The 22,277-nt window shown below is 46.3% G+C and overlaps 1 protein-coding gene across 1 annotated transcript in view; it reads right to left on the bottom strand.

The window, feature by feature from the left end:
* The window catches only part of COL17A1 (collagen type XVII alpha 1 chain), a 71,210-nt gene extending 61,916 nt beyond the window's left edge, over positions 1 to 9,294 (bottom strand). The window contains exon 1 of the mRNA XM_006135380.4: positions 9,113 to 9,294. The gene's annotated coding sequence lies outside the window, so the exon portion shown is untranslated. The remainder of the gene's footprint in view (positions 1 to 9,112) is intronic.
* Between the last annotated feature and the right edge of the window lie 12,983 nt (positions 9,295 to 22,277).

The following is a 22,277-nucleotide window of genomic DNA, read 5'->3' as shown; positions in this document are numbered from 1 at the left end:
CCTGGGGAAGCAGAATATCTGGAGAACTTAGATTTCTGTAACTCTGCTATGGACCACGTGCAACAGCCATGGGCAACCTTGGCTAGTGAGTGGGCCACGAGTGGCCTCCTTCACCTCAGTGGGCTGCAAGATTGCTGTGATCAAGACGGTCTTCCACAACTGGGGAGCTTTGCTAACTGCACTGGCATACCTAGAATTCACAGGGTACTTTGACTGAACCGTAGCGGCGCTTTGATTGGACACAGAGGGAGCACACGGCTCTCACAATCAGAACTCCACTGGGCCGCAGGTGGGCCCACCACCGATGTACACTGTGGATCCACCCCATACAATGTCGATCTATCCATATAGCCCTACGGAAATCCAACCTCTGTCCATCTCAGACTGACTCTAGGGATACCCAGTGCATGTCCAGTAGGGGAGCCCATATAAAAGCACAGTGCATGTCCACATAAGCTATATCTCTTGAGACAGGCAGCATTGCAAGTATGTCCACCAAACTAGAATTATAGAATCATAGAACACTAGAATTGGAAGGGACCTCTAAAGAGCTCTCTAGATGTGCTTGTGTGATCTTACAAATGCATCCCATGTGTCTTAGCATCCAGTAGGATGCATTACGATAGAGGGCGTTTTATGGTATTTACAATTTCATGGCCTAAGGGTGAGAGTGGGTTTATTCTCATCCTGGTGTATAGAGAGTCTTTCAAAGTGTGAAAGACACACTAGTGGCTGGTCAGTTCAGTCACAGAGGCCTTGTCTACATGTACCTGGAAGGTCGAATTAAGATTCGTAACTCCAGCTATGTTTGTTGCATAGCTGGAGTCGACGTTCCTTCATTCAACCTTGGGTGCTGATTCCACAGTGGGAGGTGGACAGGGAAAATGCTCCTGTTGATTTCCCTTACTCCTTGCGAGGAGCAGGAGTTCTGGTGTTGATGGGGGCACCCTCAGTGTTCGAATTAGCGGATCTTTCCTAAATCCACTACATCGAACTCCGGAAGATCGACCACAGCAGCGTTGATCTTCCTGGTAGTGAAGATGTAGCCAAAGGGAACACCACAATCAGAGGCCATTCCCTCTTTCCCCCATTTCACAGTCTGAACCCATGTGAGTACAAGGGCTTGCTTGGCATCCTTCTCCCTCTGAAAGAGCGGGAGCCGATGGTGTTCCAGGAAGCTCAGGGTTGACTTCAAGCGCCATTACGGGCAGTTCACAGACAACAAGCCCAGACATTCCAGGAGGAAGCGGGGAAGGTGCATGGAGAAGGAAAGCAAAAGCCAGCAACAGAAATGCAAGTGACTTTATGACTTCAGCGTAACTCTAGAATTGCTTGTTGCCAGCCCTGTCTCTGGGGGCGTCTACGCTGCCCCGTTATTTCAAGATAACTAGTATGATTTTGAAATAGCAATGTGAGCGTCCACACAACCATTCTGTGATTTTGAAATAATTTCAATGGATGGCTTATTCCAAACTCGGTAAACCTCATTCTACGAGGAATAACACTTCTTCCGAAATAGATATTTCAAAATAAGGCGCGTAGACCCTCCACTTCTGCTATTTCGAAATAGCCTTTCACCAGGGCCATTCTAAATTATTCCTCCCCAGTGCCTCCTGGGGCTCAAAATCGAGATAGCACGTCCACTTTACGGAAGCCTGCCACAGATACATTTTGAGGCTTCCCTGCAGTGTAGATGCGTTATTTCGAAATAAGCATGCTGTGTAGCTGTACCCTAAATGAAATGAGTCTGAATCAAAACACAAGATCCAAATCCCAGCCTTACCCACCTGCTCTGAGCAGGGTTAGAGGACACCACAGGCAGCTGCAGAAGTTTTGTCCACCCTACAGATCCCACCTTTGCTATCACTGCTGGAACTGCAGCATTGTCAGAGACGGCAGTAGTTATTACTAAAATACCAGCCAGGCCTTAACGCCGTGCACCCGTCTCTAGCCACAAATATAATCCCAGACAGCCTGAATACTGTCTGTCCAGGTTTCATAATGCACCGGTACCAAGAATATTGTGTAGCTGGTAGGAAAACAAACATTAGTCATGAGGAAAATCCCCCTGTAAGAAAGAACAGAGCAGCCATTCAGTCCGTGTCTTGTTCAGAAGAGTTACCCCCATGCCCAAAGGGCAGTCTCAAATGCTAGAAGTGAAATTTTAATCTGTGCAAAGCATGAGAGCCAAATCAGCAAGTAAACTCCCCCCATTGCTGCCAGGGGTGCCTGCTTATCTGATGACATGGGTGTATAGAAAGCCTCATATTTATGGACTGATTCTGCAAAAGATTCAGGCACCATTCTACTCCGAGTCCATGGGAGTTTGGTTTGAGCAAGGGCTCACGATCAGTCCCTCAAGCACAGCTTTACAATGTATGGGTTGGAGTCTTCAGCGCCCTACACACGAGTTTAGAAAGGAACGCACTGATCAATCACTTGGATGAGAAACAGGATAGTTATCCCTGTTCCCTCGGCTTTAGGCAATTGTTTAGAACAGATCTGAGGAATGGCCTTACGTTGCTCAATTTAAGTGATCGCATACGCATGGCAAATGGGCTCTTTCCAGCATCAGTCAATCTGGGCCAGATGCTTAGATATTTAGGGATCTAATTTCCACTCATATCCCTAGTCTGCTCCTTTGCTCCTACAAATAAATGCAACCAAACCATTGACCTGATCCTGGTAGCTGCACTGGGCACCCAACCTGTAGCAATTTCAGTGGGAATTACAAGAAGTCAGTACATCGCAGTATTAAGATTCCTGTGTATGCATGCCGAGAGAGGACTTAGGGGGGATTTTGGTTTCTGCAAGCCCCTACTGCTTTGGTTTCAGTTTAGGGTTTGGTGAAATAATCCCCCCCCCCCCATTACATAATTTAAACTATTTTTTGGGAGCAATGGAAACTTGGTTTTGAACCAAGATATTTCAGGTGAAGTGGAAATTTGTGTTACTACAGCAATAAAGATTCAGGCTGAGATGTACAGCTGCTTGAGGGAATTGGAAATCCCCTAGGTGGCTATGAACGGCTCATGCTCCGGTTTTAGCTCTAGCAGGGAAGGAGTGGAGGGGAATTAAAGAGAGCTCACAATTTCTCTGAGAGAAATGTCGGCATTCTGTTCTAGAACCTGGGGATTTCAAATTGGGGTTGCATTCATTTTAGCATGTTCCTATCTGTTCTGAGGTGAACAGTCCTGCTAACCACACTCAAGTCCTTACACAACAACTACATCCACTCCACACAGCGGCCTGCCATGCCCACCGAAATCTCCAGGAGTTGTGACTTAAGTGGGTTGACTCACATGAGTAAATTTACCCCCCTTCTTGTTTTTTTTGGGGGGGGGGGGAGAGGAAGGCAGAAGCCTTCCCCAGGGTGTGAATTATACTTCTCTGCACCAGGGAGGCCCCAAACATTCACCGTGAGGAGAGGCTGGTGTTTCCATCACCCGCCCCTCTTGGAATTTCCACCAAGACTTGCGGATAGCTTTATGTCACTGCACTAAACTCAGCGAGTGGATGTCGAGTGGATGGACTCAGTGACTTCCCTCCTTAGCCAGCCCGACTGACTTTTGGAGACTCTCTGGCTTTGCATCATCGTAACCTTTTCCACCTCCCACGAGCTGCCCCTGAGTTTAACGCTGGCAGAAACCAGCAGAAACCTGGGGTAAGTCAGCCACCTTCTCCTCGAGAATTGGGAACGTTCTGCTTTAACACTGTACAGGTGAAATAAGGAGAACACTTTACAATGTATCCCCACAGATCGCTCATGAGTTCCTAATGACAGCTTTGACTCCAGCTGCATTTTGCTCTATGGACCAGGTTGATCCCCCGCCACGGTGGCACTAATGCAGTGACCAGCCTCTCTCCAGCACAGCAACACAACTTGATGGTCAGTTGCTGCCAGCACTGACCTGTGGCACCGACTCCTCCTGCCGGGACAGCTATAGGCAGTATACGAAACAAAATGGAATAGCTCTGGTGAATCAGAGCAACCATTTGCAATTATGCCTCAGCTACATGCAGAGGCTTGTAACACCTCACCGGTCTCATGCACTGGCAGGCAGCAATAAGACAGAGTAACCCTAAAGATATTTTGGCTTATGCTGGGGACTGACTTGGCCCCTAGCACCCCCAGGGATCTGGCAAGTGCAGCAGACTCATGGGACCAGGAGTCAGGAAATCTCATTTCCCTCACAGGCTTCGTCACTGACTCACATCATGAGCCCCATGCAAGTCATTTCACCACGTCTGAAAACAGGGGGCTGTGGATAGCTGTCCTCATTTGTCAAGTGCTGTAAGAGCTAAATACGGGCCCCCTCATGCGAGCAGCTGAGTGCTCTCTGAGAGGCAGCCTCTCAGCTCCATCTGATTTCAGTGGGAACAGAGGGAGGTCAACACCTTGCAGGGTCAGATCATAAGGACATAAGAACGGCCGTACTGGGTCAGACCAAAGGTCCATCTAGCCCAGTAGCCTGTCTACCGACAGTGGCCAGCACCAAGTGCCCCAGAGGGGGTGGACCGAAGACAATGATCAAGCGATTTGTCTCCTGCCATCTCTCTCCAGCCTCTGACAAACAGAGGCCAGGGACACCAATTCTATCCCCTGGCTAATAGCCTTTTATGGACCTAACCTCCAGGAAATTATCTAGCTTCTCTTTAAACTCTGTTATAGTCCTAGCCTTCACAGCCTCCTCTGGCAAGGAGTTCCACAGGTTGACTACATACTGTGTGAAGAAGAACTTTCTTTTATTAGTTTTAAACCTGCTACCCATTAATTTCATTTGGTGTCCTCTAGTTCTTCTATTATGGGAACTAATACATAACTTTTCTTTATCCGCCCTCTCATTTTATCCACCCCACTCATGATTTTATAGACCTCTATCATATCCCCCCTCAGTCTCCTCTTTTCTAAACTGAAAAGTCCCAGTCGCTTTAACCTCTCCTCATATGGGACCCGTGCTAAACCCCTAATCATTTTAGTTGCCCTTTTCTGAACCCTTTCCAAGATCCATGGGATACGTCTACACTGGAAAGGAAAGCCTGAGTCACAGCCTGAGTCAATTGACGCAGGCTCAGGCTGCAGGGCTAAAAAGTAACAGCGTCAACATTGCTGCTCAGTGTGGACTCCAATCTCTGAAATGGAGAAAAGGGGAAGGGTTCAGAGCTCTAGCTCTAGGCTAAGCAGTAATATCTACACTGCTATTTCCAGCACCTCCCGCCTGAATCCTGTGAGGCCAACTCAACTGCCTGGGCTCTGAGAATTAGTTCCGTGGGTTTTTCTTTGCAATGTAGACATACCCAAAGGCTACGTCTATACTGCGCTCTCTTGCACAAGAAAATATGCACATGAGGCAAAGCGGTGAATATCGCCGTGCCTCATTTGCATACTTAATGATCCTCTCTTTTTGCGCAAGGGGCTTTTGTGCAAAAAGGAGCTGTCTACACGACTCCTTTTTGCACAAAAAACCCCTCTTGCTCAAGAGCCGTTCTTCCTGAAAAAAAGCGGCAGAACGGCTCTTGTGAAAGAAGGGCTTTTTGCACAAAAAGTAGCCGTCTATAGGGCTCCTTTAGCGCAAAAGCCCCTTGCACAAAATAGCGGGTCATTAAGTATGCAAATGAGGCACAGCGATATTCACTGCTTCACTTCATTTGCATATTTTCTTGCACAAGAGAGCGCAGTATAGACGTAGCTCCTGTGTGCAAATGATTATTATAATGGCAGGGCCATACCAGGTGTCCATGCAACAGTGCAGATAATCACTCTTTCTCTGACACACACACACACACACACACACACACACACAGACACACACACGGTATGTCTACACTGCAGAGTTTTTCCAGAAAAACGCCCATGCAGCTATTGTATTTTTTCAACAGAAAGTTGAAAAAACAGAGGAGTTTTTCCAACAACGGTAAACCTCTTTCTGCGAGGAAGAAGCCTTTTCCCAAAAAAGCTTTTTCAGAAAAAGGTGTGTGTGGATATGAAAGAGAGTGTTTTTTCTAAAGACGAGGCCTCCAGGAAAAAGCACAGGTGCCCTGGTGGCCACTCCGTCCACAGTAATCACAACTGAAATGCAAGATAGCATCCAATCAATACCGACGCTATGTTTCGAAAAAGCAGATTGCTTTTTTTCATTGCGCTTTTTCTGTGTGGACACTGTCTTTCAAAAGGAGTTTTTCCGGTAGATCTCTTCTGGAAAAGCTTCTTCCGAAAGAAGCCTGCAGTGTAGACACACACACACACACACACACACACACACACACACACACACACACACATATACACACACATTTTCGGTCATTTTTAAATATAGTTTTATAACCAATTTAACTGGTCTTTGTATGGTATGTGCACTCATCGATCTACAAAAAGCTCCATTACATCTGACCTTTATGCTTACGTAATGCTGAGAGGTAGAATCGAACAAGGGACCTCTGTTCATGAGCTTCTATCGCATGAGCTAAAATTCAGCTGGCTCTGAGCTCAGGCTGTAGAGGAAACCCATTGGCTTTCTCTGTAAATTATCTAGTGCCACTACATCAGGCAGTGAGCCACACCCAGCAGGTGTGTGGATTACATTTACTTTACAGTTTAAATGATAAAGCACCCCACAATGTTCAGCCAATTTTAGGTGCCTTGATTAGCCGGATATTCCAATTCTTCTGCTTATTTTAGGAGCTAGATATTACCTGCATGCAACATTAACAATGGTTGTTTTCATGCTTCTTGTCAACAGGGAAACTGACTGCATATTTATGTAGGCATATTTCAATGGAAGCAATTTAAAATAGCCACGGATGTTTCATTTTTTTTGTTCATTCCTACACTGATCATTGCTGTTTTCACATCAGAATATTGTTGCATTCTCATGTCAGGTAGATGGAACTCATCTCGAGCGTTTTAGCTCCACCTAGACTACTTCTGCAATGAGAAACTCTACTCAAGAGGTGCTTGGTCCTGCCGGGAGGGCAGGGGACTGGATTCGATGACCCCTGCAGGTCCCTTCCAGTGCTAGTGTTCTATGAGTCTATGATTCATGTTAAATACGGCTGAAAACCTATGATCCTAGGAATTCCACAGACCTCACTCATTGTGGGTAAAACAAGCTATGTCAATAACACTGAGTATTTAATCATTCATCTAAAGAAGTGGGTTGTGCTCAGGAAACCTCATGATACTATCTATATTTTTTATTCGTTTCTAAGGTGCAACAGGACTATTTGTTGTTGCTTAAGTTTTTTCAGTTACAGACTAACATGGCTACCCCTCTGAAACTCTTGAGTATTTAATGCTAGACACTCCTTTCTTGATGTCTAACATGCCTCCTAACTGCAAGTCAAACCTTTTCAGGTGTCAAAGTCCTTAGATTACCATCAGAACAAAACAGCAATCTGTTTACTTTCACCCGACAGTCTAGGTTGGAATCTGACTATCCTACTCAGCTTTAAAAGTTATTCAATTTCAGTTGATCATCAAGTCATTTTTTTTAACTTGATGGTTCCCAGAGCTGAGGCAGTATTTGTGGGTTGTCTGCAAATAGCAGGCTAGTCTAAGGGGAAAAGGTCCAGGAATTCTTGCCTTGGCATCCATTTGTGTGGAAGCATAACCCACTGGATAGTATGGGTAATGCTTCTCCATTTGTGCCTTATTTGCAGATAATGTCCATATATTGCTCAGGCTTTGGTGACTAAAACAAAAACACCAGCCTCTATGCTCTGGTATCACCCAGTTAAGTGAAATGCAGGTCAAATTTTGCCCTCCGGCATACCAGTATGAATCTAGAATATGGTTAATGGCTTCAGCAAAGTTATTCTGCATTTACACTAGTGCAAAACCAGAATCAGACCCGATACAGATTCTGTTTGCTAGCTGTAGAGGCTCATTTAAATGTTACTAATTGTGGTGAATGGGGAGCAGAAGGAAGAGACGTGCATCTCCAAGAGTTAGATATGTTGGAATGCTCAGATTTTATAGCCTGACTGATGTTAAGCATGTGTCGTCTCTGATGGCAGGGTATGGGGCACTGCCTGGATTTTACACTGCAGCGCATAACATGCAACTTTCAATACTATGTCCATCTAGCTGCATTGCACAAAGGAAAACAGATCCAACTCCAAAAGCAAGAACATTTTATTCTGCAGAAGCCACTCCTTCCTGTCGCCAAGAGGGTGTTAAACATTCCTATGCAGTAATATTCTGCACTCTCCAAGCAATGGATCTCAAAGCATGTAGGTGCTGTAATCACCCTTTTATAGATGGAGAAACTGAGGCACAGAAAAAGGAAGTGACTTGCCACCGAGCGTCAGTGTCAGAGACACGACTAGAATACGGGACTCCCAATTCACAGTCCCAGGCACTAATCAGTAGATCACACTGTGCAAAGGCTTAAAAGCGACGGGCAAACAAACATTTCACTGAACACGCTTTAAAAAAGCGTGATACAATTCTTAGCTTTGTAATCTGATCTGAAAACAAATGTGTCCAAAAGTCCATGCTGAGTGACTCATATGGGGTAAATTACACCACTTCTCTGGCACTGTATTATTTTAAAGCAAAGTTGGAGTCTCCCAAAACAAACTTCCATTTCAAAGCAGCACCTGGTACTCTGTGAACTGCAGATCAATGCACTTTGTGCACAAATATACCCTGGGTCAGACTCTACAGCCATTATCTAGAGTATTAGCCTACAGTCATGCCTCAAATATATTCATTTTTAAAGCAGCCACAAAGCTCTGTGCATTTTGCCATGTGGATAGTCTTTTTTACAGATCCTAGCACAGAAGCTCAATCTATGCACCATCTCATTTATACAATGCTTTCATAATTAGCACTCAAAGAAAAGCATCTATGTCTTGGTTTATATTTCCCATCTCTCAGCACATCAACCATTTCCAATTAGGATCCATTTAAAAAGCAACCCTCTCTTGCAAAGTTATAAACCAAGGCAAGCCAGAATATAAAGATTTGATAGACTTTTTACACCATATGTCCCATAACAGATTGCACATTTTCTATGTTTTATTTGAGAATACAGGCTTTCCTGTGTAGGAATACTGGCTTCTCCTAGAAATAAAATAGGATACTTTATTTCTTTGTTATGTTTCTTACCTGGAATGCTTCAATTAAAGACCTTGAAATCCCTCTTTCTCCTCAACTCTTTCCTTTCTATCAAAATTGGCCTCCTACACTTTATACCACATCTCTACAAAGGTGTGTTGAGTCTGAGTGATCTTGCAGGAATGTTTGTTTCTTCTAGCTGTTAATGTTTTCTATCCTGCCTCCCCAGTCCTTCCCCTATTCTTTGCTCCCAAGCAAGTCCAGACAAAGGTGTGTCATGGTTTCCTGCCGGGCTCCACCCTTCCAATTATCTGACGCTCAATAAAAAAAAGAAAATCTGCCTCCAGGAATCAAACTTTATTGAAGGCAAGAAAGTGTCTACCTACTTGCTGAGAGAGATTAACCATTTAGATACACGATAAACAGGTGGAACGAAGACTGATGTCAGAGGAAATGTCCTATTAGAACATTGCTTTCTCAAACACGATCTGCACATTGTAGGTGTCAATTTCATCTGCCATGGCTTTTTGTTACAGAAGGGTTGAAGAGTTTTATCTGTCCTCTCTACAAGGGGAACTGAGGCTGAGTATTATGCAACTTGTCTACAATCACCCTGATCTACAACTCAGTGGTTAAGTGGCATAGCTCCATTGAAGTCAATGGCCCAGTACTATTTAAGTCACCATTGATATGTATGCAGTATTCAGGAGCCAGGACTTTTAATCGATAAGTTACACCAAAATCCACGGGGACAAACATCCCTGCCAGGCTCCACTTATGCAATCCAACTGCATGGGGGATTTGCATTGGTGCAATAGATAGAAGAACTCAACCTAGCCTCTTTACTTTCCCAATAATTTCAAAGGAATTGCGTGAATGTATTGGAGAGGAGATTGTGGTGTATTATCATTTGTTCCCTACGGTAAATTTTCTGCAGTGCACGGAAGAGTGTTTGGGACACAGTGATTCTTTACCACTCCAAACCCTAGTTCATATCCCATCTGGCTGCAGAGAGCTGGATGGAAATTTCTTTTGGAGCTCATCAAGGTAGCTCCTAGATCAGCCAGCATGGTCATTACAGACCATTACAAAGCACTCATCCTATCCCGGAGAGGAACATGGACAGTACAGAGCCCTGATAAACTGTACACAGTAATTAAATGAATTTAGGAGCCATAAGGCTTGATGCTTGGATCTGGCCAAACTGTACTCAGCGCAGGACCTGATGGAGGCAGGTACCTTCCAGCCATCTGGTTCGTTGTTCCCGTTTTTTGTTGAGCTAACATTGACACTTGCCTCTTTGAACGCCTCATACAGTGTCAGCCTCCAGACCACATGACAGCAGCGTGTTCTAGCCATGCTCTGCTGCCCAGGGCAAGAGGACACAGCATACAGCTGGCTGCTCCAGTGTTATGACTCCAGAGGCTTCCCTGAACCCACCGAGTCACTGGGGCTGCACAAAGAAACTGCGCTGGAGAGGAAGGTCCAGGCCTTCATTTTAAAATAGCGTGCAGAAATGGATCCAGGCCTGATATAACCTCCCCCCCATCTTTATTTTCTACTTTGTATCAAATAAATAAATGAAATACATTACATAAGCAATGGCAACAATCTCGCTAACCTAAGATAACAAAAGTAAATATGTCGGATCGTTTTGTGAGGGTGTAGTGCCAACAGGCACAACCGAGCGGGGAACCTCTGCATGAGCCTCTACTGCCTGAGCTAAAAGCCAGTTACCACTCAGCTAAAGCTGTGGAGCAAACTCATTCCCTCACTCTATAAGTGGTCTAAGAGCCACTAGACGGGACAGTGAACCTCACCCAATAGGCGTATTGGTTACAAGGCCAATGACTAAGACACCGGATAAGGGCTTCTTGGCAACAGACTATTTGTGGAGCTGAGCCGGTGACTCATATTGTCAATTACTTGTTTAATATCCAAGGTGGATGGAGGGAGAAGATAACATAGATTCCTTAAAAGGAATTAGAAAAAACATCCACACGTTGGAAACCACCGAATCAGAATTCAGAAGGGAAGATTTTTGGGGAGTTGAGTGGCAGAGGCAGCTGGTAAAATTGTTGCCATCTGAGGGCTGTTTGATGGCCTTGCTGAGATAAATTGATGGTCTCAGTCCAGCTCCTAGTGGATAGGCAGGTGCCTATTAATAATACAATAGGCACAAGGCAGTGGTAGGCAAACCACAGCCCAAGGGCCACATGCAGCCCACGGGCCACATGCAGCCCACTGGGGTTCTATGTGTGGCCCAGGAGACATTTTCTTTACCATTGCTCATGTTCTGGGTTGCCAGATTCTGCTGGTTTTCATCCACGTAATTCCCCCCCCCCCCTCCAGTATTACAAAAGTGACATGCACGTAAAGCAAGAGCACATGAACTGAGGTACGAGATGATTGCACACAACAGTGCGAGAGCCATGTGCTCCCCCTGTATCCAATCAAGGCACGGCTACAATTCAATCGGCACACCCCACAAATTCTACACAAGTGAGGTTAGCAAAACTACCCTACCTAGGAAGGTCATCTCGGTTACGACAATCTTTTGGCCCCCTGAGATGAAAGAGGGACACTTGTACAGTCCCCGCACTAGCACAAAGTCTTGATTTACAGGAGGCCTGAGTATTCACATCTCCAGCTAAAGTAAACGGGAACAACAGGTGATCAGCACCACTGAAAATCAGGGTTTAGCTGCTTCCCAGCTTGACCGCCTCTGCAGAGGCCATGGACTAAACAGGCCATGAGACTGAACTCAACTCTTACTCTAGACAATCAGGATAAGGACAAGAGACATTTGTGTTGGAGTGGGGGAGCAACTTGCATTCTGTAACTGAGATCTTTTAATGGCAGCATTATCACACTGTGGCGACACTTTGCAGTTGGCTTTTTCTGGATGGCATAACTGATGGAGCTGCACAATCATACACCAAAGAGTTTGGAAGGATTGAAGTCTAGCAATATTCACCTTTTGCCGCTGTAATAGCAGGAAATTGGACGGCCCTGATTCTAACCGGCATCTCCGACTTATTGGTTGACAGTAGAGCAAAAACCTTGATAGTAGAGCAATGGCTGGAGAGCAAACCTGCCTCTTGCTCACAACTAACTGAAGCTGTTTAAGTTTATATCCCACAGACCAAAGACACAGGAAGATAGCATACCACAAGGACACCGGAAGATAACAGTGAACAGCAAAGAAATGTCCAAGCATCAGGAAAAGAAAAGAAAAGAAAAGAAAAGAAAAGAAAAGAAAAGAAAAGAAAAGAAAAGAAAAGAAAAGAAAGATTTATATATAAAGACTGGTCAAATCATAGAATCATAGAATCATAGAGCTGGAAAAGACCTCAGAAGGTCATCAAGTCCAGCCCTCTGCTCTAGGCAGGACCAATCCCAACTAAATCAACCCAGCCAGGGCTTTGTCAAGCCGAGACTTAAAACCGCTAGGGATGGAGACTCCACTACTTCCCTAGGTAACCCATTCCAGTGCTTCACCACCCTCCTAGTGAAATAGTTTTTCCTAATATCCAACCTGGACCTCCCCCACTGCAACTTGAGACCATTGCTCCTTATTCTGCCATCCATCACTACTGAGAACAGCCTCTCTCCATCCTCTTTGGAAGCTCCCTTCAGGAAGTTGAAAGCTGCTGTCAAATCCCCCCTCACTCTTCGCTTCTGCAGACTAAACAGACCCAAGTCCCTCAGCCTCTCCTCATAGGTCATATACTCCAGCCCCCTAATCATTTTGGTTGCCCTCCGCTGGACCCTCTCCAATGCGTCCACATCCTTTTTGTAGTGGGGGCCCAGAACTGGACACAATACTCCAGATGTGGCCTCACCAGAGCCGAACAAAGGGGAATAATGACATCTCTGGATCTGCTGGCAATGCTCCTCTTAATGCAATCTAATATGCCATTAGCCTTCTTGGCTACAAGGGCACACTGTTGACTCATATCCAGCTTCTCATCCACTGTAACCCCCAGGTCCTTTTCTGCAGAACTACTACTTAACCGGTTGGTCCCCAGCCTGTAACAATGCTTGGGATTCTTCCATCCCAAGTGCAGGACTCTACACTTGTCCTTGTTGAACCTCATCAGATTTCTTATGGCCCAATCCTCCAATTTGTCTAAGTCACTCTGGACCCTATCTCTTCCCTCAACCGTATCTACCTCTCCCCCTAGCTTAGTGTCATCTACAAACTTGCTGAGGGTGCAATCCATCCCCTCATCCAGGTCATTAGTAAAGATATTGAACAAAACTGGTCCTAGAACCGAACTTTGGGGTACTCCGCTAGAAACCAACCGCCATCCTGACATCGAGCTGTTGATCACTACTCGCTGGGCCCGGACTTCTAGACAGCTTTCTATCCATCTTACCGTCCATTTATCCAATCCATATTCCCTTAACTTGCTGGCAAAAATATTGTGGGAGACCGTATCATAAGCCTTGCTAAAGTCAAGGTATATCACATCCACTGACTTTCCCATGTCCACAGAGTCAGTTCCCTCATCATAGAAGCTAATCAGATTGGTCAGGCACGACTTGCCCTTTGTGAATCCATGCTGACTATTCCTAATCACTTTCCTCTCTTCCAAGTGCCTCAAAATGGATTCCTTAAGGATCCCTTCCATGATTTTTCCAGGAACTGAGGTAAGACTGACTGGCCTATAGTTCTCTGGATCGTCCTTCTTCCCTTTTTTGAAGATGGGCACTACATTTGCCTTTTTCCAATCATCCGGGATCTTTCCCGATCTCCACGACTTTTCAAAGATAATGGCCAAAAGCTTCTCAATGACATTTGCCAACTCCCTCAGTACCCTCGGATGCACTAAGTCCGGACCCATGGATTTGTGTACATTTAGCTCTTCTAAATAGTTACTAACCTGTTCTTTACACACCAAGGGCTGTTGAACTTCATCCCATCTTGCGTCACTTAGCGCATTAGTCCGGGAGCCGACCTTGTCCATGAATACAGAAGCAAAGAAAGCATTGAGTACTTCAGCTTTCCCCACATCATCTATCACTAGGTTACCTCCTTCATGAAGTAGGGGCCCCACACCCTCTCTGATCACCTTCTTGTTAACATGCCTGTAGAAACCTTTCTTGTTATCCTTCACATCCTTTGCCAGTCGCAATTCCAATTGCGCTTTCACCTTCCTGATAACCCCCCAGCATTCTCAAGCTATACCTTTAAACCCCTCCCTGGTCATTTGTCCAAGTTTCCACTCTTTGTAAGCTTCCTTTTTGTGCTTAAGTTCACCAAGGATTTCCCCTGTAAGCCAATCCGGTCTCCTACCATGTTTGCCTCTCTTGCTACGCGTCGGGATGGTTTATTTCTGTGCCTTCAATAAGGCTTCTTTAAAATACTGCCAGCTGTCCTGGACTCCTTTCCCCTTCATGTTAGCATCCCAGGGGATTCTGCCCATCAGGTCTCTGAGGGAGTCAAAATCTGATTTTCTGAAGTCCAAGATGTGTATTTTACTACTCTCTTTTCTTCCTTTGGTCAGGATCCTGAAATCTACCATCTCATGATCACTGCTTCCCAGGTTATCACCCACCTGTACTTCTCCTATTAGTTCCTCCCTGTTTGTGAGCAGAAGGTCAAGCTGCGCAGAGCCCCTGGTCAGATCCTTCAGCACTTGTAACAAGAAGTTATCCCCAACATTCTCCAAAAACTTCCTGGATTGCCTGTGCACTACTGTATTGGTTTCCCAACAGATGTCAGGGTGATTAAAGTCCCCCATGAGAACCAGGGCCTGCAATCTGGAAGCATCTCTCAGTTGTCCGAAGAAAGCCTCATCTACCTCATCCACCTGATTCGGTGGCCTGTAGTAGACACCAACCACAACATCACTGCTGTTGTTTGCACCTCTAAACTTAACCCATAGACTCTCAACAGGTTTTTCTTCCTCTTTATACTGGAGTTCAGAGCAATTATAGTGCTCTCTTACATATAACGCAACCCCTCCTCCTTTTCTCCCCTGCCTGTTCTTCCTGAACAGTCTATAACCTTCCATGACAGCGCTCCAGTCATGCGAGTCATCCCACCAAGTCTCTGTTATCCTAATTAAATCATATTTCTTGGACTGGGCCAGGGCCTCCAGTTCTTCCTGTTTGTTGCCTAGGCTTCTCACATTAGTGTACAAACACCTCAGATAAACAGTTGATCCCCTATCTTCTCCATTTGAATCAGGGGTCCTCCTTTCTTGCTTGTTCCTCTTTGCATTTCTTTCCGATATCCAACTTTCCCACTCCCCTCAGGGTTTTGGTCACCATCCCCCAACAAACCTAGTTTAAAGCCTTCCTCACTAGGTTTGCAAGCCTGCCCACGAAGATGCTCCTTCCTCTCTTGGTTAGGTGGCTCTCATCTCTTCCTAACAATCCTTGTGCCCAGAACAGAGTCCCATGGTCGAAGAAACCAAAGCCCTCTCTGCTAAACCACTTGCGCAACCATGCATTTACTTCCTCAATTCAACGATCCCTGCCCAGTCCTTTCCCTTCAACAGGGAGGATGGACGAGAACACCACTTGCGCTTCGAATTCTTGGATCCTTCTTCCCAGCGCTACATAATCCGCAGTAACACGCTCAAGGTCATTCTTGGCTGTATCGTTAGTTCCCATGTGGAGAAGGGGTAGCGATCTGAAGGTTTGATGAGTTTGGTAAGCCTCTCAGTCACATCCTGAATTCGAGTGAAATACACCTCACTCTACAATATATGGACAATTAAGTTGGCAATGAGCTAGAAATTACTGTTAGTTAACTGTTAGTTAACTTAAACCCTAAAACCAACTCTATTATTGCTGTATTGTATTATTGTTGTATACCATTTACAATGTTCATAACTTTGCCAAACTGTTTAACTAACACACAGGTAAAAAAAATCAACAAACTGACGGCAAAAAGCATCATGAAAAAAAAGGGGGGACGACACACTGGTTAAAAAGAAATTAAGTGACATAGTAACTACAAATTGGGTAAACAAATTCCCTAATTCTCTGTTGGTACCAGTTATTTGTGATATCTGTGATAACCAGTTAACTGAGGCACATGTCATTCAAAACCATCTCGTCCAGTGTTTGGACACTAATGCTAAATCCTGACACAGCAATATTTGATATCTTGATCACTGTCCATTCAGTAGATTATCTGAAAGACAGCGTCCATAAGAAACAACTTCATCTATGTCAACTATCCATGTGTCACAGAGCACTGCAACCAATGGAACAGAGAAGTTAACCATATAAAAAATGGAAAGTAGGACAAATTACAAAGGATGAATATAGGCAAACAGCACAGGAATGCAGGGGCAAGATTAGAAAAGCAAAGGCACAGAATGAGCTCAAACTAGCTACGGGAATAAAGGGAAAGAAATTGTTACTCACCTTGTGCAGTAACATCTGTTCTTCGAGATGTGTGTCCCCGTGGGTGCTACACTATAGGTGTCGAGCTTGTCCCGGCGCTGCAATCCGGAAAGTTTTCACCAGCAGTAGCCCCCTCTGGAGGACCGCGCATGTGCAGAAGTGTCCCGTGCCGTTCACGCCTTTTCTGTGTCGCGCGGTCCGACGCGCCAGTTCCTCCTAGCTGGAACATCTGAAACAGAGAAAGAAAAGAGCTCTGAAGCAGGGAGGAGGGCGGGTCATGGAGCACCCACGGGGACACACATCTCGAAGAACAAATGTTACTGCACAAGGTGAGTAACGATTTCTTCTTCTTCGAGTGATGTCCCAGTGGGTGCTCCACTATAGGTGAGTATGAAGCAGTAATCCAAACAGCTGATCGTGCTTTGGAATTATCTGCACAGAAGAAAGAACTGCTTGAGCGACTGCTACGTCCGTAGCTCTGAGACCGTCAAGGGCATAATGCCTAGCAAACGTGGATGACGATGACCAGGTTGCTACGCGACATATGTCATGTAGCGGGACATTCTTCAGGAATGCTGTGGAAGTAGCCATGCTCCTGATCGAGTGCGCTGTTGGTGCACAGGGCAGAGGCCTGCCCCTAAGGGTATAGCAGCGAGTGATGCAGTTAACGATATGCGACGATATACGTTGTGATGACAGTTGATGACCTTTAGAATGGTTCGCCACTGATAATAGTAATCGTGGGGACTTCCGGAAGGGACGCGTTCTGTCCAAATAGAATGCAAGAGCCCTTCTGACGTCTAATGTATGTAAGCGCGCTTCCTTGGGTGTAGCATGTGGCTTGGGGTAAAAGGTAGGAAAAACCATAGGCTCATTGACGTGGAATGACGAATTAACTTTTGGCACGAAGGATGGGTGACATCTCAGTGTGACGCCCTGTTGAGTGAATACTGTGTAGGGAGGATCGGTGGAGAGTGCAGCGAGTTCGGAAACTTGGCGGGCCGAAGTAATTGCAAGGAGAAAGGCAACTTTAATAAAAAGGTGGACTATGTAGCACTTTAAAGACTAACAAGATGGTTTATTAGATGATGAGCTTTCGTGAGCCAGACCCACTTCCTCAGCTCAAATAGTGGAAGAAAATAGTCATAACCATATATACCAAAGGATACAATTAAAAAAAATGAACACATATGAAAAGGACAAATAACATTTCAGAACAGAAGGGGGATGCAGGAGGAGGGGGGGAGGAAGGAAGGTAAGTGTCTGTGAGTTAATGATATTAGAGGTGGGGAAAGTTAGATGTCTGTGAGCTAATGGTATTAGAGGTGATAATTGGGGAAGCTATCTTGGTAATGGGTAAGGTAGTTGGGGTCTTTGTTCAATCCCCCCTGGAGAGTGTCGAATTTTAACATGAATGACAGTTCAGAGGATTCCCTTTCAAGTGCAGATGTAAAAGGTCATTGTAGCAGAATGCAGGTGGTTAAGTCGTTGAGAGAGTGTCCTTTCTGGTTGAAATGGCAAGAAATAGTTTTTTCTTTGTGATCTTGTCTGATATCTGTTTTGTGGGTATTAATCCTTTGGCGAAGTGTCTGAGATGTTTGTCCAATGTACATAGCAAATGTGTTCATGTCCTGCATTTTGCTTCAGCTACACCAGACTAACACGGCTACATTTCTGCAACTTTAATAGTGAGAGTCTGTAAGTCACAAGTTACGAGTGGTTCAAAAGGTGGGCGAGTAAGAGTGTCCAATACAAAGGTAAGGTCCCATGGTTCTGAGGTAGGCCTGTGTGGTGGGTAGAGATTGGAAATACCCTTAAAGAACCTCTTCGTGAGTGGATGTGAGAAGATGGAAAAACCCTCTATGGGAGTGTGAAAGGCCGAAATCGCTGCCAAATGTACTCTCAGGGAAGCAACTGCCAAGCCTTGCGAATGCAAGTGGAGTATATAGTCTAGGATGCATTGGATATGTGCCTTGAGAGGATCAATGGCCTGTGATTGGCACCAGGCATAGAAGCGACGCCACTTGTAGAGGTAAGATCTCTGAGTGCTATGACACCTGCTTTGTACCAACACGTCTCTGACTGCTTGGGAGCAGGTTAGTTCTAGGCCTTGGAGCCAATTAGGAGCCACGCTGTCAGATGCAAGCGGTCGATGTTTGGATGGAGAAGATTGCCGCGTTGCTGCGAGAGCAAGTTCTGGAAGTCATTGAGGTCAGGATAGCGACATCTGCATGAGCTGCATCAGCCAGGTCTGATGAGGCCAGAAGGGAGCCACCAGGATTACTGTCGCTGCATCGGATAGTATTTTCCCTATCACTCTGGGTATCAGCGGAATCGGGGAAAAGGTGTATAGGAGATGATATGTCCCCCAATTGAGCAGGAAGGCATCTCCTTTTGATTGGCTGCCTATGCCCGCTCTTGAGCAGTAACAGTGGCATTTCTTGTTGTCACGGGTGGCAAAAAGGTCAATTTCTGGGTTGCCCCATAGTTGAAAAAGATTGCGGGCTACGTAGTCGAGGAGTTCCCATTCATGTTGGGAGTGGAAGGATCTGCTGAGTGTATCTTCAATGGTATCGATCCTGCCGGGGAGGTAGGAGGCTGTGAGTGCGATGCTGTGGCGAATCGCCCAGTTCCAAAGGCGTACCAATTCCGCACATAAAGTTCTGGATCTGGCTCTGCCCTGGCGATTGATGTAGTATACAGTGCATATGTTGTCCGTGAGAACATGTAGTGTGGTTCCCTGGATCTGGTGAACGAAGTGGCGGCAAGCATTGAAAACTGCTCTGAGCTCCAGGAAGTTTATATGGAGTAGGGATTTCTGGTGGGACCACAAGCCTTGGACCCGATGTTGTCGCATATGTGCTCCCCAACCTACAAGGGACGCGTCCGTGGTAAACTGGATTGACGGGGCTTGAGCGTGGAAGGGGACACCCGCAAGAGTATTGGCAGGGTTGAGCCACCATGCGAGCGAGTCCTTAACGTGGGCAGGAATAGGCATGAGTTTGTGGATATTGGTAATACCGGGTCTGTAGGCTGCCAGAAGCCAATGGTGCAGGCACCGCATACGAAGACGAGCATGCGCTATGACATACGTAGTAGAGGCCATGTGGCCTAACAGCTTCAGGCAGATAAGGTACGAGACTGCCGGGGCAGTAAGCAGGACGCTCGATAGGTCTCGGATGGCGTGGGCTCTGTCTATGGGTAGGTACGCCATAGCGGTTGTAGAGTCCAGTCTGACGCCAATGAATTCGATGGACTGGGCCGGGACCAGAGAAGATTTTGGGAGATTGCTGATTAGTCCAAGAGTCTTAAAAATACCTCTTGGAGCGGTAACTACGTTCTCGGTCTCTTGCATAGAGGGGGCCGTGAGGAGGCAGTCATTGAGATAGGGAAAGATGGTGATGCCGGCCCGTCAATGGTATGCAGCTACGACTGTCAGGGTCTTTGAAAACACTCTTGGGGCTGCGGAGAGACCAAAGGGAAGCACCGCATATTGGTAGTGATTGTTGCCCAGGGTAACGCGTAGAAATCTCCTGTGAGCTGGATGGATGGAAATATGGAAGTATGCGTCCTGGAGATCGAGGGACGCGAAACAATCCCCTTTGTGTAGTGCTGGGATGATGGAGCCCAAAGTAACCATTTTGAACTTCTGTTTCCGCAGGTGGTGGTTGAGGCCATGAAGATCCAGGATCGGTCTCCATCCGCCAGACTTCTTCTTGGTGAGGAAGTACTGGGAATAGAAGCCTCTGCCTTGGAACTTGGAAGGAACTTCTTCTACTGCACCGACGGTAAGTAGGCGCATGACCTCCTGAAGCAGCAGAAGGTCATGAGAGGGGTCCCTGAAAAGGGACAGGGATGGGGGGTTGGAGGGAGGTAGAGTGGAGAAGGGAATGGTGAGTCCAGAGGTTACGATCCCCCTGACCCAACGGTCTGTGGTATTGGCGAACCAGTGGCGGCAATAAGGGCTCAGGCAGCGGTGGAAAAATTTGGTTACTTGTGACGAAAGCTCCAATAGGGGGATGGTGCGCAGACCCTCGACAAGGGCGTCAAACCTGCTGCCGAGGCTGTTGTTGATTTTGCGGCTTATTAGGCTGCTGGCGGCGACATTGGGGGCGCTGCCTTTGTTTATGTTGGTCATAAGGCCTGAAGCGTTGGGTGGAATAATAATACGAAGGCCTCTGTCTGTTATACGGCCATGCTCTCTTGTGCCTTAAAGGCGGAGTGTACATCCCGAGGGTTCTTAATGTAGTTCGGGAGTCCTTTCCGGAATGGAACACTTGATCCGTGTTCTGGGCAAACAAGGAGGCCCGATCAAATGGGAGGTCCTCCACCTTGGGCTGTAGATCTTTCGGTACAGAAGCAAGGTGGAGCCACGAGGCACGCCGCATGACGACTGGTGTTGCCGTAGTGCGGGAAGCCGAGTCGGCAATATCCAGAGATATCTGGAGTGCATTACGGGCTTCTGTATAACCCTCCTGCACAACGGATTTCAGTATGTCCCGTTTGGAGTCCGGCAAATGTTGCAGTAAAGGCACCAACTTTGAGTAATTATCGAAGTCGTGGTTAGCAAGTTGGGCGGAGTAGTTGGCCATCCTCAGTGTGGCTGTTGCCGATGAATATACCGATGAATATTCCTCCCGAGCAAGTCCAGATGCTTAGCTTCCTTGTCCGCGGCAGAGTTTCTTGATTGTGTGGACTTCGCCTTTTGCTGTGCTGCATCAACGACGATGGAATTAGGATACAGACCCAGGTTCAGGAAAGGGTCTGAAATGACAGCATGATGGATAGAGATAATCTAATCAAACCACGAGGTTCAGGGTGATGGGTGATATCTAAGAAGCATGAGAGGGTGGCAACCTGACACATCAGGAGTCATATGTAACTTGTTTGTACCTGTGTATAAAGCAATATCTTGGGGGGGACAGTCTTTGTCCAGCCGGGGAGGGGGCAGTGGGAGTTTCCCACTGGTTGTGCTGAGTCCATTGTTATGAGCACATGTATATAGTGATTTGGTAGAGTCTACTGACAACTATGACTGTACTTCGCTTAACAATAAACCTGGACGGGCACCTTTGATCCTTATCTGATTTGTGGTCTGGGGGTTTGGAAATCATGTTTGAGCTGGTTAATTGCTTTTCTCTGTTCTTTTGTAACTACAGATTACAGCCCAGGGATTATGCCTGAGTCTATTTCAATCCATGGCTTTTAACACCCAGTCATTTACTATGCTTGCAACAGTCGTCTTGTTTTAATAATAAAAGTGTTTTATTTTTGTTTTGGTTAACTGGTATTATTTGATTTTTCTGTCCTTAAATGTATGTGCCTAAGTGAAACCATGTTACCCAAGAGAAGCAGAGCACCATTGTTCCCTGTCTGTTTTCCCAACTCCAAGCAAAATGGAGGTTGGGGACAGGGGGAAAAATTGCTTCAGGGAACAAAAGACAGGACTATGCAACACTTTAAAGAATTCCAAGTGGTCTCTTCCTGTAGGAAGGTGTGATGGGGCAGGCCAGCCCCGCACTGAACAAGGGGAAGTAGAGCATGCCTATGGCGGGGGGGAAGAGAGGGGGAAATACGACTCTACCCCGCGACCCTGCTGGGCATGCTCCCAGTGCAGCCCGTGTGTAAAAGCCTGTAGCGCAGCTCAGTTGGGGCTGACCTCAGGAGGGGAAGGAGCTCCTGCCAGAGCACCAGAGCCACAGCTACTGCCACCAGCGCCACCAACACTGCCGACACAGCCCTCGAGACGATCTCTACCACCTCGCCGGCCATGCCTTGCAGCTAATCTCGCTGCCGTCACTGCACGCGCAATTGCCATAGGACCAACCAACCCAGCCACCGACGTGGG

The sequence above is a fragment of the Pelodiscus sinensis genome, chromosome 8, assembly GCF_049634645.1.
Source record: "Pelodiscus sinensis isolate JC-2024 chromosome 8, ASM4963464v1, whole genome shotgun sequence".
Classification (NCBI taxonomy): domain Eukaryota; kingdom Metazoa; phylum Chordata; order Testudines; family Trionychidae; genus Pelodiscus; species Pelodiscus sinensis.
Note: the sequence above shows the minus strand (reverse complement) of the source record. Positions and strands in the feature narration are given on the sequence as shown.